Consider the following 13,982-nt stretch of genomic DNA (forward strand, 5'->3'; position numbering starts at 1 on the left):
TTTTTTTTATCATGGCTAGTGTAGTCCTATATGCCTCACTTATCTGTATGTCAAATGCTTTTGCTCTGTTTGGGAAGTTTTCTGTCATTAATTCTGTGAACAGTTTTGTTTTTTTTAATGCCATTTGTACTTTCTCTCGCCACTTCATGGACTCCTATCAGTCTTATATTATTGTTTTTGTATGATCTAGGAGCTCTGGGATTGATTTCTCTTGTTCCCTTACTATTTTGAAGAGATCCTTCTTTTCATGGTCACTGACCTCTATCCTCTCTTCAGATTGACTCAGTCTGTTATGTAAACTTTCAATAGTTTTTAAACTCCTAGATATCTGTTTGAATCTGTTTCATGGATTCCATTTCTTTCAGCTAGTGAGTGACAGATTCAAGACTTGGAAATAAGCTGTCCACTTGGACCCATGCCATGTCCTGGTTCCCGTTAGTTACAGTTAAAGGCACTGTGGCTGAAAAATCCAGTGGTCTGAGGGTGTGGAGGGTGTGGAAACAGGCTCCACTTGCTACTGCGTGTCAATTAGTATATTTTCAAGAGAAATTTGGTAGTCACTATCAAAAGGCTTACAATGTACCCTGCAAAAGTTGAGCAAGCTTTGAAATGTGTTAAGCCAAGTCCATCAGAGGCAATGTACAAAACAGCAGAAATATAAATACTATCCACTGTTCAACATAAGGCAAATTATACAACAATGTTATTGTGTAGCCATTAAAAACTATGATTTAGATGTATATAAACATAAAATGTGTCAATACAATTTAGTAAAAATACATGAAAAGAATCTAAATTACAATATTGTTTAGAAAATGTACACATATATTGATATATTCGTATACACTCATTTTTTTAAAGCTTAGAAGTATATAAACTAACATGATATCAAATATGTATCACTGTATAGCTATGCCAATAGTTGGTTTTGCACTGAAATTACCTGTATTTTTTACTTTTCTATACTAGCATATATTCTTTTTATCAAAGAAATAAAGTCTTATTTTTAATGATAGATTAAAAATAAATAGTGACTAATAAAATGCATCCTATCAAATAAGAAATGAGAAATTGATCACATCTTTCCTAATACTATGTAGCATGTATTATAGTATATCATACATTATAAGATTTTACAATAAATTCAATATTATCTCTAGTAGGATTAAGGATGAATTTTATTTTTCTTCACTTTATTTGCCTAAATTTTTATTGTATTTTGCATTCATAATTAAAATATATTATTTTAAAGGAAAAATTTTAGTGATAAATATGAATGACATAAATATATGAGTTCAAGAATATCACAATCACAGCACATACAAAAAAATGGTATTCAAAATAGGTTAAATAAATATAAATGGCTAATTCTTCTCTAACATTCAGAAACCTGAGCACTCTGGTGGCCCAGAAAAGATTAAAAGGGTAATACTTAATACAACTTGAAAATATGAGGATCCCAGCAAATAATTCTGAAATGTCCTTACTACAGAAGAAGCACCGAAAGCCATCTATCTGTTTCCCAGGGCTTTTAAAAATGATAATTGGAAACCCTATAGCTTACACTATAGCTTTCTTATCACATTCAAAAGAATTCACTCCATAGCCTGAGCATTTGCCAAATGCAACTACTTTGAGATTTCTCCATAACAGAAAATTAACTTTAATCAAATGTGTAAAAATCACATATTGTACATTTGTGCCATAATCCATGTTGCACATACAAAAACCTTGTCAAAATAGGAAGGCATAACAAGTTAAAATACAGACTCTCTGAATCCCAGGATAGTTCATTATGTTCTCTCCAATAGCTCTACATCATATTGATGGACAGAAAGCAGAAACAAGAAGGAGAGCTAAATGCAAGCTGAACAAAACTTGTAAAAGCAAAAAATTTCTGGTCAGAAAAAAGTTCATGTTAAGTTTAAATAGCAAAAAAAAGGGACATTAATATAGAATCAAGAGTTTTGCTGGCTTTAGAGCAATTACCTTATGTTTTTGTTTTTGTTTTGTTTTGTTTTTTGTACCAAGGATTGAATTTGGGACCTTGCACTTGCGAGGCAGGCAGCAGAACCACTGAGCTAAATCCCCAGCCCTACCTTATGTTTTAAAAGACAATTTCAATCAGAAAAGAGCAAAATTTTGAAAAAAAATCAATAAAAATATGCAAAGGACTTCAATGTAATTTTCTCCAAGAAAGACATAAAAATAGAGATCAAGTATAAGTAAATATGGTCAATACCAGTGTTTATCTGAGAAATGGACATTAGTAACTCAATGAGATAGCACCTTCCTTACAAAATTAAGAAGGCAATCCCTGGTACCCAAAACAAAAAAACAAAAACAAAAAAAGGGCCGGGGATTTAGCTCAGCGGTTCAGTGGCCTGCCTTGCAAGCTCAAGGACCTGAGCTCAATCCCCGGTACCCCCCCAAAAAAAACAAAATTAAGGCAAAAGGTGACAAGCACTGATAAGGATGTGGAGAGAAAAGAGCCCATATAAACTGCTACTGGGCATATAAACTGGAGCAAACCTTACTACAAACACCACAGATATCCTACAAAAACTCTCACCACATAGCAAAATGCAAGGTCATAGATATGTTAGTTGGATTGTTGCAATCATTGTGCAACATATATTTACATGAATATATTACATTATGCAAATTGTGCCTTACACTTTAATAAAGTTGGATAAATTTATTAAATAATTGTGGCATTTGAAAAAAATTAGTACTACAAAATATTATGCAATAGTAAAAATAAAAAAGATTTTTCATGAATCACTGTGCTTATATTGTTAAGTATAACTGTGTATGCAAAAGAAGTTACTAAAGCACTTCTATTAATTTCAAAAACAATTATTTGTGAATATATTGATAATAGAACTATAAAGAAATATAGCAGAATACTTATGACAGAAGATAGAAGACAATAAATGTGTTCAATATAAGTTTTAAATAATAACCACTTCTTGAATATATGTTTTTCAAGTATTTTTCTCAGATCAATACATTATCTATGATTTCTTAATTTTTTCCTAGGCTGTGCAAAAGCTGTTTAACTTTATGTAGTTTCATTCTATATTTTTTACTTTTGTTGCCTATTCACTTGGCACCATACCCCTCAAAAAATCAATAGCAAGTCAAATAAAATGGAGATTTATTTTCACATTTTCTTCTAGGATTTAACAGTTTTGCTTCTAACATTTAAGTATTTATTCCAATTTTAGTTCATGTAAGTCTATTATAAGGATGTAATTTCTTTTTTATTTTTCATCTTTTGCATGTAGCTAAGTTTTCAAGTATCGTTTATAGAAAAGATTATCCATTCTCTTCTATGTATTTTAGTACTCTTGTTGAATATAACTAGACCATATATGTACCGGTCTACTTTTGGGCTTTCTATTCTGTTGAATAGCATCTTTTGTAATAGGCATATATAACTATATTTATGCTGTTATAATGTTTTGATTGCTAGAGCTTTATTAACAAAATGAAAAGTCAAAAGAAAAAAGGACATTTGTGTGTGGTATTCAAAACACTGTAATGAAAATAATTAGAAATTCAGTTACTTGATTCTCATTTTTTATAATAAAATATATAGCAATATATAGCAAAATATATGGGATGATAAATAATGAAAGTGTAGAAAATGCCAAGAGAAGAGACAATTCTAAGAGGAAGACTCCATGAGAAAACCATAGGACTCCTAATTTTATCCAGTCTAGAAGGTATAATCAGTTTTCTCTCCACCATTTGATTAGACGATTAAAGCGCTAAAGACATCCAGATACTAAAAGCTTCACTTGTCTAAGATTAATGTGAACCCTTACCAAGCAACAGACCATTTCTAAAACAATAAGTGGAACCAATAAAGTCTGGATTGGTCAAAGTTTTATTGCCACATAAGCAAAAAAAAAAACTTTAAGAAAAGCCTTTGTGTTATATAGAGCAGAAACTATCCTTTCACCCAAAAGAAGGAGGCTTACAGCATAATGGAAACTCTGATGCCAAATAGTGACTGGTATGACACCAGGCAGTGGAAGGGGAACTGATAGGACAGATCTACTGCTACAAAATAAGCATAGAGAATGGGAACACTGCATTTTAATGTCATCAACTAGAAGGGAATGTACTTCCTACTGACCAGGCTAAATATCCTAATTAAAAGTGTCACTTCACCGGGCGTGGTGGCACACACCTGTAATCCCAGCACTCAGGAGGCTGAGGCAGGAGGATCGCTGTGAGTTCGAGACCACCCCGGGCTACATAATGAGTTCCAGGTCAGTCTCAACTACATAGTGAGACCCTGTCTCAAAACAAAACAAAAAAAAAGTGTCACTTCAATATTCAACCTTCTCTGTGGAAAAAATGTATTGTAATATTTTCCATGTAAATGTTCAACTGAATTCTTATTTCCAGTTTCAGCAAGGAATACAACCATATTATGAAGCAACAACAAGGTCAGTAGTCAGGGAGCTAGTTATCTCCTTCAGCAGCCAGCCACCAGATGAAGGCCATGCCTTGTCAGTCTCTCAATATGTCCACCATTAGAGTCACTCATGGAATTAAATGATGACATCTCTATTAATGCAACTAAGGTACCCTAAATAACTTCAGTTGCTACCACACTCTGCAGCAAGTAGCAGGTACTAACTTACCTGAGAGGAATTTCTTTACTTCATGCCTCAAGTCTTTCAGAAAGCTCTACAGAACTGCTGTGTTACTGAAGACTCAGGTTCCTCTGTATTTTTGCCGTGCCTTTTGGTGAGTTACTTTTTTACTCAAGGTCACAGAATGCCCACTGCAAGTTCTATCTTGCCATTATAATGCTGAAGAACAAAGAATAAAGTAAAGTGGTGATATTAGGAAACAGATTGTTTTTTAAAAGCCTACTCTCCCATTCTTCCCAGTCAACAGCAAGACTATTTTGATGTATATTAATTACTGCCTATATTTTCAGTGGAAGACTTCAAATATATTGTCCCTCTATGCCAGTAATGAGTACTTATTAAAAATCACAGCCAGGAGGTGGCAAAGTTGGATTTAAGCCCAGGTGGCCTGGGTGAGCAGGCAGTTGAGACTTAACTGTTCATACTCTCTTTCTCACGTGGACTGTGGCTCCAGGACTTTGGCAAAATATCTGTTTCTCCCCCAGCAGTTGAAATTATTTTCAACTAAACCAAAAGAGAAAGTAATGTCAATTTAACACAATTCCTTAGGTTGGTTACAAAAGCCATTAGTGTAATACTGTAGTTCACAAAAAAATATATATTTTATAAAGAACTAGAAAAGAAGCACTTAAAGGTTTGCAGCACAAAGAAATGGGAAATGTTCAAGGAAGCGGAAATACTAATTACTCTGATGTCATCATTATACATTTTTTTCATGTATGAAGGTATCACTCTGTACCATATATGTCAATTAAAGTAGAACTACATAAAATAAAAACATTCTGCATAGTACCATTTTCCATGTCCAAGGATCCTAAGCCACAGGGCTTAAAAGATTTTTTTTAAATGTTAGTGACTAAAAGCTTTTGTATGAACTACTATATCATTTCATAAATTAAGTATGAAGTGATCAAATATAACCCACCTTTACAATGTACATATTGCTGCAGGAAAGGACACTATTTGACCTCCACACCAAGAGCATGAATCCCATTGATGCTGAGCTACACTTTCATAATTAAACAAATACATACTCAGAACATAATGGAGGAGAGAAACAATAGCAACCCCAAAAATATAGATGGTGAGTTATTAGAATCCACGTCACTATCAGCCAAGTTGAAGAGAAGATAGTGGTATAGTCAAATCTATCCTCATAGAGATCAAAATATCTTTACTGGCATACAAAGGCTATACAGATGACATGAGAAAATAGGATTGCTAACAGTCCCTGTGGCAAAAATCTGTAGTCACAAGGTCTCACAAGTGGGCAATGTGTCGTGCTCTTTCTGAAAAGTAATAAACATGCCTAACGGTTTTAAAGGTTAAAGAATAACTAGATTAAATGGGCATAATAGTGCAGATCTGTAATCCCAGCTACTGCGTGGGCTGCAACCAGCCTGGGCAGTTCAACAAGATCTTGTGTCAAAAAATAAAATAAAAAGACTGGGGTTGTGGCTGAGTGTTAGAAGACTTGCTAGCAGTGCAAGGCCCTGGGTTCATTCTTCAGCACTGGGAAATAAAGGATAACAAGAGTATTCTCCTATGATTTAAGGGTCTTTTGTTTTGTTTTAAAGCAAATGGACTGCTGTTTTATGAGGCCAAGTGCTGAAAAAGTTGAGACTTGGAAGTTTCGTTTCTCTTTTGCATTTTTTTAATTGAAGTAAAATTCACATAAAATAAAACTAACCATTTTAAAGTAAACAATTCAGTGACATCAGTATTTTCGCAGTGCCTGCAACCACCACCTCTATCTACTTTCAGAACATTGTCACCATCCCATAATAAGACCTGCATCCATTTGGCAGTGACTCCCTTTTGCTCACTGCCCCAGTCCCTGATCTGCTTTCTCTTTCAATAAAGAATTTAGGAAATGTATGTATGTTTTCATAAGATTACCAAGAAATTTTCAATATTTTTAAGTCTCTATTGCATGTTGCCTAAATAAAACGGCCAGAATTATGAAATCAGGGAAACAATATAATAACCTTGCTCTCTCTCTCTCTCTCTCTCTCTCTGCTCCCCCCTTTTGATACTTTTGCACACAGCATAAACATAGAATGCCATATACTATACTCTATTTGTAAATAACTGATCATCTTGCAGTAGTGAAAAGTGGAAAGGCCACCAGGGTCTGGAAAGCACAAAGAAAAATCTCTGTTCTTTCCACGTCTGTGCCAGACATCCATTATGTTGTTTGGCATATTATAACAAGGACACTCTGTGGGCTTTTAAGTGGTATTCCTGGAACTACTGAGTTTTACAAATGTCAAACCATCCCCCGAAACAACTGTGAGCTAAACTGTTAACCATAATAATCAGTTACAGGAAATTATCAAAATAAAAGTCACTAACTCTTAGTAGTCATTACAATATCAAATCTTCCTTTTTTACCAGAGCATACTGTCCTATAGGATAGAAATCCATATGAAAGAACATGCTAAAAAAATGATCACTTAACAGGAGTTATGGTATGCAGTGAAAGAGCAAAAGCTATAGCAGACACTTGGAAATCTGAAGACAACCACAAATAGTTAAATAGTGCTTTTCTACTCATCACACTGTTTTAAACTCTGTGTGTGTGTGTGTCTGTGTCTGTGTCTGTGTGTGTACGTGCAGCTTGTATATTGTGTACAGAGTGTGTTTTACTAATTCGTTAAATAAGTATATATCATTGCAAGTATGGTCCTCTAATTTTTACAACAGTCAATCAAGAGAGCTACTCTCATTATTTCCATTTTACAGAGGAAAAAGATTTACAGAGGCACCAAAAGATTAAATGACTTAAGTGAAATCTGTACACCTCCCAGAGCCACAGTTTGGTCTGGGTCACTTGACCATGGAATCCAGGGTATTAAATCTCAGGCCTTTCTGTCACTTTGCTTGAGCCAAGACAGAGAAGTCTGCTATTTGGTTGTTGAACGCTCAGAGCATCACTGACAGCATCGATCCACAGTGTACAAAACAGGGCCACTGCTCTGTTATAGTTACTTACATGTGTGCCTCAGCTCTCCATACAGCACCTGGAGCCCAGACTCCTGCAAGGCCAATGTACCAAGACCACGGTGGCATGGTACCACAGAACAATGTCGTGCGCTTCTGATCCGGAATGTGGAAGGACTTGTAGAATATGAAACTCCTCACTGGATCAATAGAGATCATGGCACACTACACCAAGAACCATTCTGACCAGCGCACAGTGATCTGAGAGCAAAGTGGAAGAGATATAAGACCGTGCTTTGTTCAAGGATCTCAAAGGATTAAACCTAGGTAATTGTACATATTTTTGTACAAAAAAAAATTACTTCTCCTTTTGGGGAGGGGAGGAGGGGTGAAGGGAGGGCAGGGACAAAGGGAAAAAATGAGAACCAAGACCTGTCATGTGAAGGTACAAGATCCCAATAATGAATGTAACTGTACTGTATCCCTAAAATGTACCAATAAACTCAATGAGAAAAAAAAAATGAGAAATTAGATTCATTCATAGGAAAATGGATACATATTGAGGATATACTCCCAAGTAAAATAAATAAGTCACACATGTGTAAATACTGAATAGTTTCTCTGGTGTGAAAAACTATAATAGTACACAAGATCCTAATGATATAATTGACAATGTGAAATAGGAAGAAAAGGGCTAAAGGTGTAGGGCAAGTGGGAAGGGTAGGGGAAAGGTAATAAGGGAAAGGAAAAAAATAAGAGAAAATGAAAACTGGAAATAAAATGTTTGTAAATGGGGAGGGGAGGAGTGGGTGAAGGGAGGGCAGGGACAAGGGGAAAAAATGAGAACCAAGACCTGTCATGTAAAGGTACAAGATCCCAATGATGAATGCAAATGTCCTGTATACCTAAAATGTACCAATAAACTCAATGAGGAAAAAAAAAGAATTACTTCTCCTTTTTTCCAAAAGCCCAGATTGTTAAAGTTAAAGAATAAGCACTAAGAAATCCAAAATGATAAGAATTCTGATAAAGGAAATGACACTACTAATATTAACAAATTTTGGAAGCTGGGAAACAGATACATAAGAAAGTTTCCAGAATAAGAGACAAACTCTGGTGTGAGAAACTAAAAGTGTGAATAAGGATCAAGATGTATAATTGAAACCGTGAAATAGAAAGAAAAGGTCTAAATAGGGTAGCGGAAGGGGAGGGGTAGGGTAAAGGAAAGAAGGGAAAGGAAAAAACAGAAGCAAAGTCTTTGTAAGTAGGGAGGGATGGAGGTTTGAAGGGAGGGCAGGGGAATGGGGAAAAAATAAGAACCAAGATGCGTCATGTAAGTGTACAAGCTCCCAATGGCGAATGTAACTGTATTGTATGCCTAAAATGTACCAATAATCTCAATGAGGAAAAAAAATAATAAGAGACAAAAGCTACCTCCCAGGTGGGATGGGGCAGGGGCCAGACACAGGCCGATTTTTTTAACTTCTGCGTCAAGAGTAGAGTTCCATGGAAAAAAATGTAAAAAGAACACAGTTCCAGGTCCCCTCCTCCCAGCAAACAAAGGATAAGAAGAGAATGGGTTTGCTTCAGGAGGGCCAAAGTGGAGGGGTTCTGTGCTCCAAGCAAAGCTAAAAGTGGCACTGTTGTAAACTAAAATGGTGGAAGAGTGTGGAACGCTGCACACTGAACACATGAAGCTCCCAACCCCTTTCTCTCATTAAGCTCTGAAAATGCAGGCCATATCCCTCAAGAAAAAGATTGATGAGTTCCTCTTCAGGGAAATTAATCAGCTCATTCAAGAGAATTATGGTGCTATTTTAAACTATTTAGCCAGATGTAGTGTTGCACAGGCTGAAGCCGGCAGATCATGAGTTCAAGAACAGCCTGGACAACGTAACAAAACCTTTCTTAAATTTAAAAAGTAAAAAAGGGCTGCTAAGGATATAGCTCAGTGGTAGAATATCCCTGGCACAAAGTAAATATTTTTTTTTGCTATTTTACAGACAGACCGATGGATAAAATAGATAGAGAGAGAGAGAGAGAGAGAGAAGAGAGAGATGCTAAGCTCCCTTAAAGACTACATTTGCAGCCAAATTTCTAGTCAATACTATAGAGCTTTGAACATAATAAGTGCTTAGTAAATATTTATTGGATTTGAATTTCAGCCAGAAAATTTCCTATAAGTCAATATTTGATTCTTTTTTTTCTTTAGTACAAGGGAATTGAACTCTGGTCCTTGAGCTTGCAAGGCAGGAGGCAGAACCACTGAGCTAAATCCCCAGCCCCTGGGGTTTGATTCTTAACAGCCTAAAGATCTTTGGCCAAAAGTTCCCAACTCCAGCTAAAACCAAACTCAAAGCCAAGCTGGGCGTGAACAGCTGTAGTGCCCACAGAGAACATGTAGGATAATTTCCTCCCTTAGGTCCCTCCAGCACGTGGTGATGGGCCAGGAATGTAGCTCAGTGGCACAGCGTCTGCCTGGCAAGCACAAGTCCCTGAGTCTGCTGTTGCAGGATTTGTAAATTGATTTTCATAACCAAGGATGATGGTTTCATGATGGCATCCACACGATCCAAACAAACATGTTGTGCTTTCTGTGGCCTGTTCAATAACATGACCACATTCTAAAAATATTTTTAAATATTTAAGTTCAAAATGTTGCTAAAGATTTTGAAATTTTTCTAATATATTTTCTGTTCCTCAGAGTTCAACTAATTATATTAGATTTTATTCACAGAAAATGATAGTTTAACACAAAATATTACAGAAAAATTTTTTATGAAGAGTTGAAAAATATGTTGCTTTGCTTTCACAACTTTTTAACATTTCCTATCAAGAAAATGGCCCAGGCTAGATTGATTTTACGCTGTCAGTTCTAGGAAGGTATCTGTGGTTTTCGTCATTATCCATTAATATCAGCTGTTGATAAGCATCACTAAGTGATTTCAAAGGCTTTAAAAAGCAAGCTAGGCCTTGGGAATTCTCAGCGACTCTGCGCATATAAGCAAGGGTTGGCAGCAGTTCAAGAATGGGGTGGCCAATTCTATGACCTTTTTTTAAGCAAACAACCAAGGATACAGAAAAAGGTCGGTGGCAACAACAGGAAAATACAGAAGCCAAGATTCTTTTCTCTTTTCCCATAGCTGATGTCAGCTTCACCTAAGGGATAATCTTAGGTTATTTATGCAAGGTTGGAAAAACAACTTGAAAACAAAGGCTATGTTCAAGAAGGGCAACTACAGTTTAACCTCACCACAGCCTGGCAGGTTGAATATTTTCAGCTCCACTGCAGAGATGACTAAATGATGCCCAGAGAGCACAAGCAAGAGCACAGACTACTAGTGCCTGCCTCGAGCCCCTCTTCCTGCATCTCCAACAGCCAAAGTGCTGAGATCCGCGGAGGCCTCTTCACTGTGGGCGTTCGAGCAGGAGCAGCCTGCCTGAATTTTGCCTCCTTCTCCTGGCTCCCCACTGAGGATTATACTTCCCTGGCAGCGCTCCGGGCTGCTCCCTGCTCCGTAGCTCCCACGTAAGAATGGTACAGCAGATGGCCTCCTCTACAATGCTTCTTCTAGACCATTACTCCTTCAGCTCTGCCTAACAGTCACTAGCTTACACCTCTCATGACTCTATCATCTACCTCTCTCCAAGCCAGACCCATCACCGAAGACTTTGACGCAAGGATCACTATATGCTACTCTAACTGGTGGAAGATGCATGTGAAACAAACTTAACTTCTACTCTGCCACGTTGCCTACAACTCTAGTTCACTTATCCTTGGATGCCACTGAGAACACCGGTGACTTGGACCATGCTTAGCTTTGGCACATGAACCAATTTTCTGATAATGACGGAGCTTTCTGGTACTAACGTACTGCATTTCGTTATGTGTCATCATGGAGTTCAAGTTGCTAACATAACACCCAGCAATATTTAGAAAAACTACCTAGACTTTCTCAACATTATCAATAATTTTAGTATAATATACAATTAAATTCAACTATGACCCTCCATCTGATGTATTACCATTTCGAGACTCAGGGAGGCTGCCAAGTAGAGTTATAAGGGAGTGACTGGCTGTAGAAGCCAGGCAGCAGCAAGGAATAGTGACACTTCTAAGGCTGTCCTCCACTGGCCACATCCCCTCCCTGCCCCTCAGATATTTGTTTGAGACTCCCTCCCCTTGGGACATAATTGGCTACTAAAAACCTAAAATATTGTCCTTCTCTGGCCACTGTTTATAATCAAATTCTACAAAAATGTCCATGTCTGCTTTTCGTAAGCATCCCAGTGACTATATTCCTTATAAATCTGTAAATTCTACTCTTCGATTGTTACCTAAAAATTTCAAAATAATTCGCTACTCCAAAAAAAACCAAATTGTATATCTTATGTGGCTTATAGTAGGGATGAAGAATAACACGTGTTGTATACTCACACGACACTGCTGTTGCCTACCCAACAGCCATCCTCTCGTTACTCGTAATCGCAAGATACATTCATACCTTCCCATGTGGGTCATGAACTCAGAGGAACTAACCCTATTTCACCTCCATAGGTGGATTCTGATCAGTCTAAATCAAGCATGGTAATCCAGTTCTCTCATCAGTGACTGTTCAGAACTCCAAGCTTAACCCCATCGATATGTGGCAATGTTAGCACCACAATTGCTATTGACCCAGAGGTAGCACAAGATTTAATTTGGTCCAATCAAATTATTCCATGATGAGAAATTGATTTCCTCAGCCCTGGATATGAACAAGGAAACATGTTACCCACATGCTATCAAGATTCACGTAGATACCACGAAGGAAGGCATCTGAAAACCAAGCAACAAAGTAAAAGGGCAGAGTTGAAAAAGCCAGAGATTTAAGCCTTTATCACACTGTGGCTGCAGATGTACCCCCTTTAGACTTCCTGCCTGTGATGTAAGAAATATCCTCATGAATTAAGTTAGCTTTAAACAAGTTTTCTTTCACTTGTAACTAAAAGTTTCCCAAATGGCATGATCTTATATGTCAAAGCTGTTTTATGAATAAAGACAATCATATAGTCAAAGAAAATTTACAAAGGCTACTACCAAATAGAAAATTTAACCTCAACTGGGTAGAACTGGGATTACTGACGTGAGAGCTAGTGCTGGCAAAGGACTTGCGTTTCACATAGCATACATATTTCTATTCTTTTATTCTTACATAAAGTCTGTAAAACTTTTTAATAAAAATGTTTCTAAGGAAGGTAGGGTGAGGAGATTGACTAGGGAGACTTTTAAGAATATTTCCACGTGCTAATATTATGAATTCTTCTTTATTTTTATTCTAGGGGGATTGAAACCACTAATTATGATAGAAAAGGCCATCAAGGTTTGTGGTATCTACCCAAACCCAGTATCTGTTCACTGAGAAATATCCTACTTTAATATCTCTATTCTCTCTCCCTTTTCTTCCCCTATCTCTGTCCTTTCCTTCCTCTCTCTCCCCTCCATACACACACACACACACACACACACACACACACATGCACACGCACACGCACATGCACACACACACGCGTGCACGGACCCCAAAAGTGCTATTTCTATTATGGACCCTGCTCTCCTGGCCATAACCTCTTAGCCTTGTAACAGACAGCCAACCAAGTCATGTTTCTTACTCCGGGCTGAGAAGTTTTTCTTTCTAACTAATAATAAGTCAGAAAAAGAATTGTTTAAATCTCAGCCTCAGGAATTTAGGTGAGACATAGGAAGAGATTCCAGTCCAGTCATTATTATATACTAAAATCAACTAACCTTCAAAATCACAGTATATACTTTACTTCCAAGATTTCTGTTATATAATTCTTCTTAGTTTCTAACAATACCTGCCACCCTAACTTCATTTGAATCTTTCTAACAAACTCTCTTCTTGCTTAACAAATTAGAGGTGTATTCCCAATCATGCGATCAAGAGTCTTAACTAAGACAACTAGGGAATTAAAGACTAAGTGCTTATTTATTACCTACTTAGGGAATACTCAGAGCTTTAAATCTCCAGAGAGACGCAAGTGCACCAGAGGGCCTGGGCAGAAGCATCTGTTACTGTGGCAGGGACAATTGCCTTGCTGAAGTTAGGCCACGTACAGCTCTTCATCGCCATGGTGATGAAGAATTAGCCGTCCTAAATGATACGATGTTGGGGCCAAAGGAAGCTAAGGGCAATGCCACATACCTCACAAATCACTGAAAAGAAAAATCATATTTCCCTTAGGTACAATTCATAATCCTGCCTCATTTCAAAGGCCTGAAAGAGAGTTACAAAAATACAGAGTATTGCAGTGGTTAGTTATCTGTGTCAGTTGGGCTGGGTGACTGTCGTTGGTTATTTAGCC

At 37.0% G+C, this 13,982-nt stretch overlaps 1 long non-coding RNA gene across 1 annotated transcript in view; it reads right to left on the minus strand.

Annotated features, from left to right (window-relative positions):
- The window catches only part of LOC109118308, a 62,152-nt gene extending 57,325 nt beyond the window's left edge, over positions 1 to 4,827 (minus strand). Inside the window, exon 1 of the long non-coding RNA XR_002025635.2 lies at positions 4,662 to 4,827. This is a non-coding gene — a long non-coding RNA (uncharacterized LOC109118308). The remainder of the gene's footprint in view (positions 1 to 4,661) is intronic.
- Between the last annotated feature and the right edge of the window lie 9,155 nt (positions 4,828 to 13,982).

The sequence above is a fragment of the Fukomys damarensis genome, unplaced genomic scaffold, assembly GCF_012274545.1.
Source record: "Fukomys damarensis isolate Sample0158 unplaced genomic scaffold, DMR_v1.0_HiC HiC_scaffold_17, whole genome shotgun sequence".
NCBI classification, from domain to species: Eukaryota; Metazoa; Chordata; class Mammalia; order Rodentia; family Bathyergidae; genus Fukomys; species Fukomys damarensis.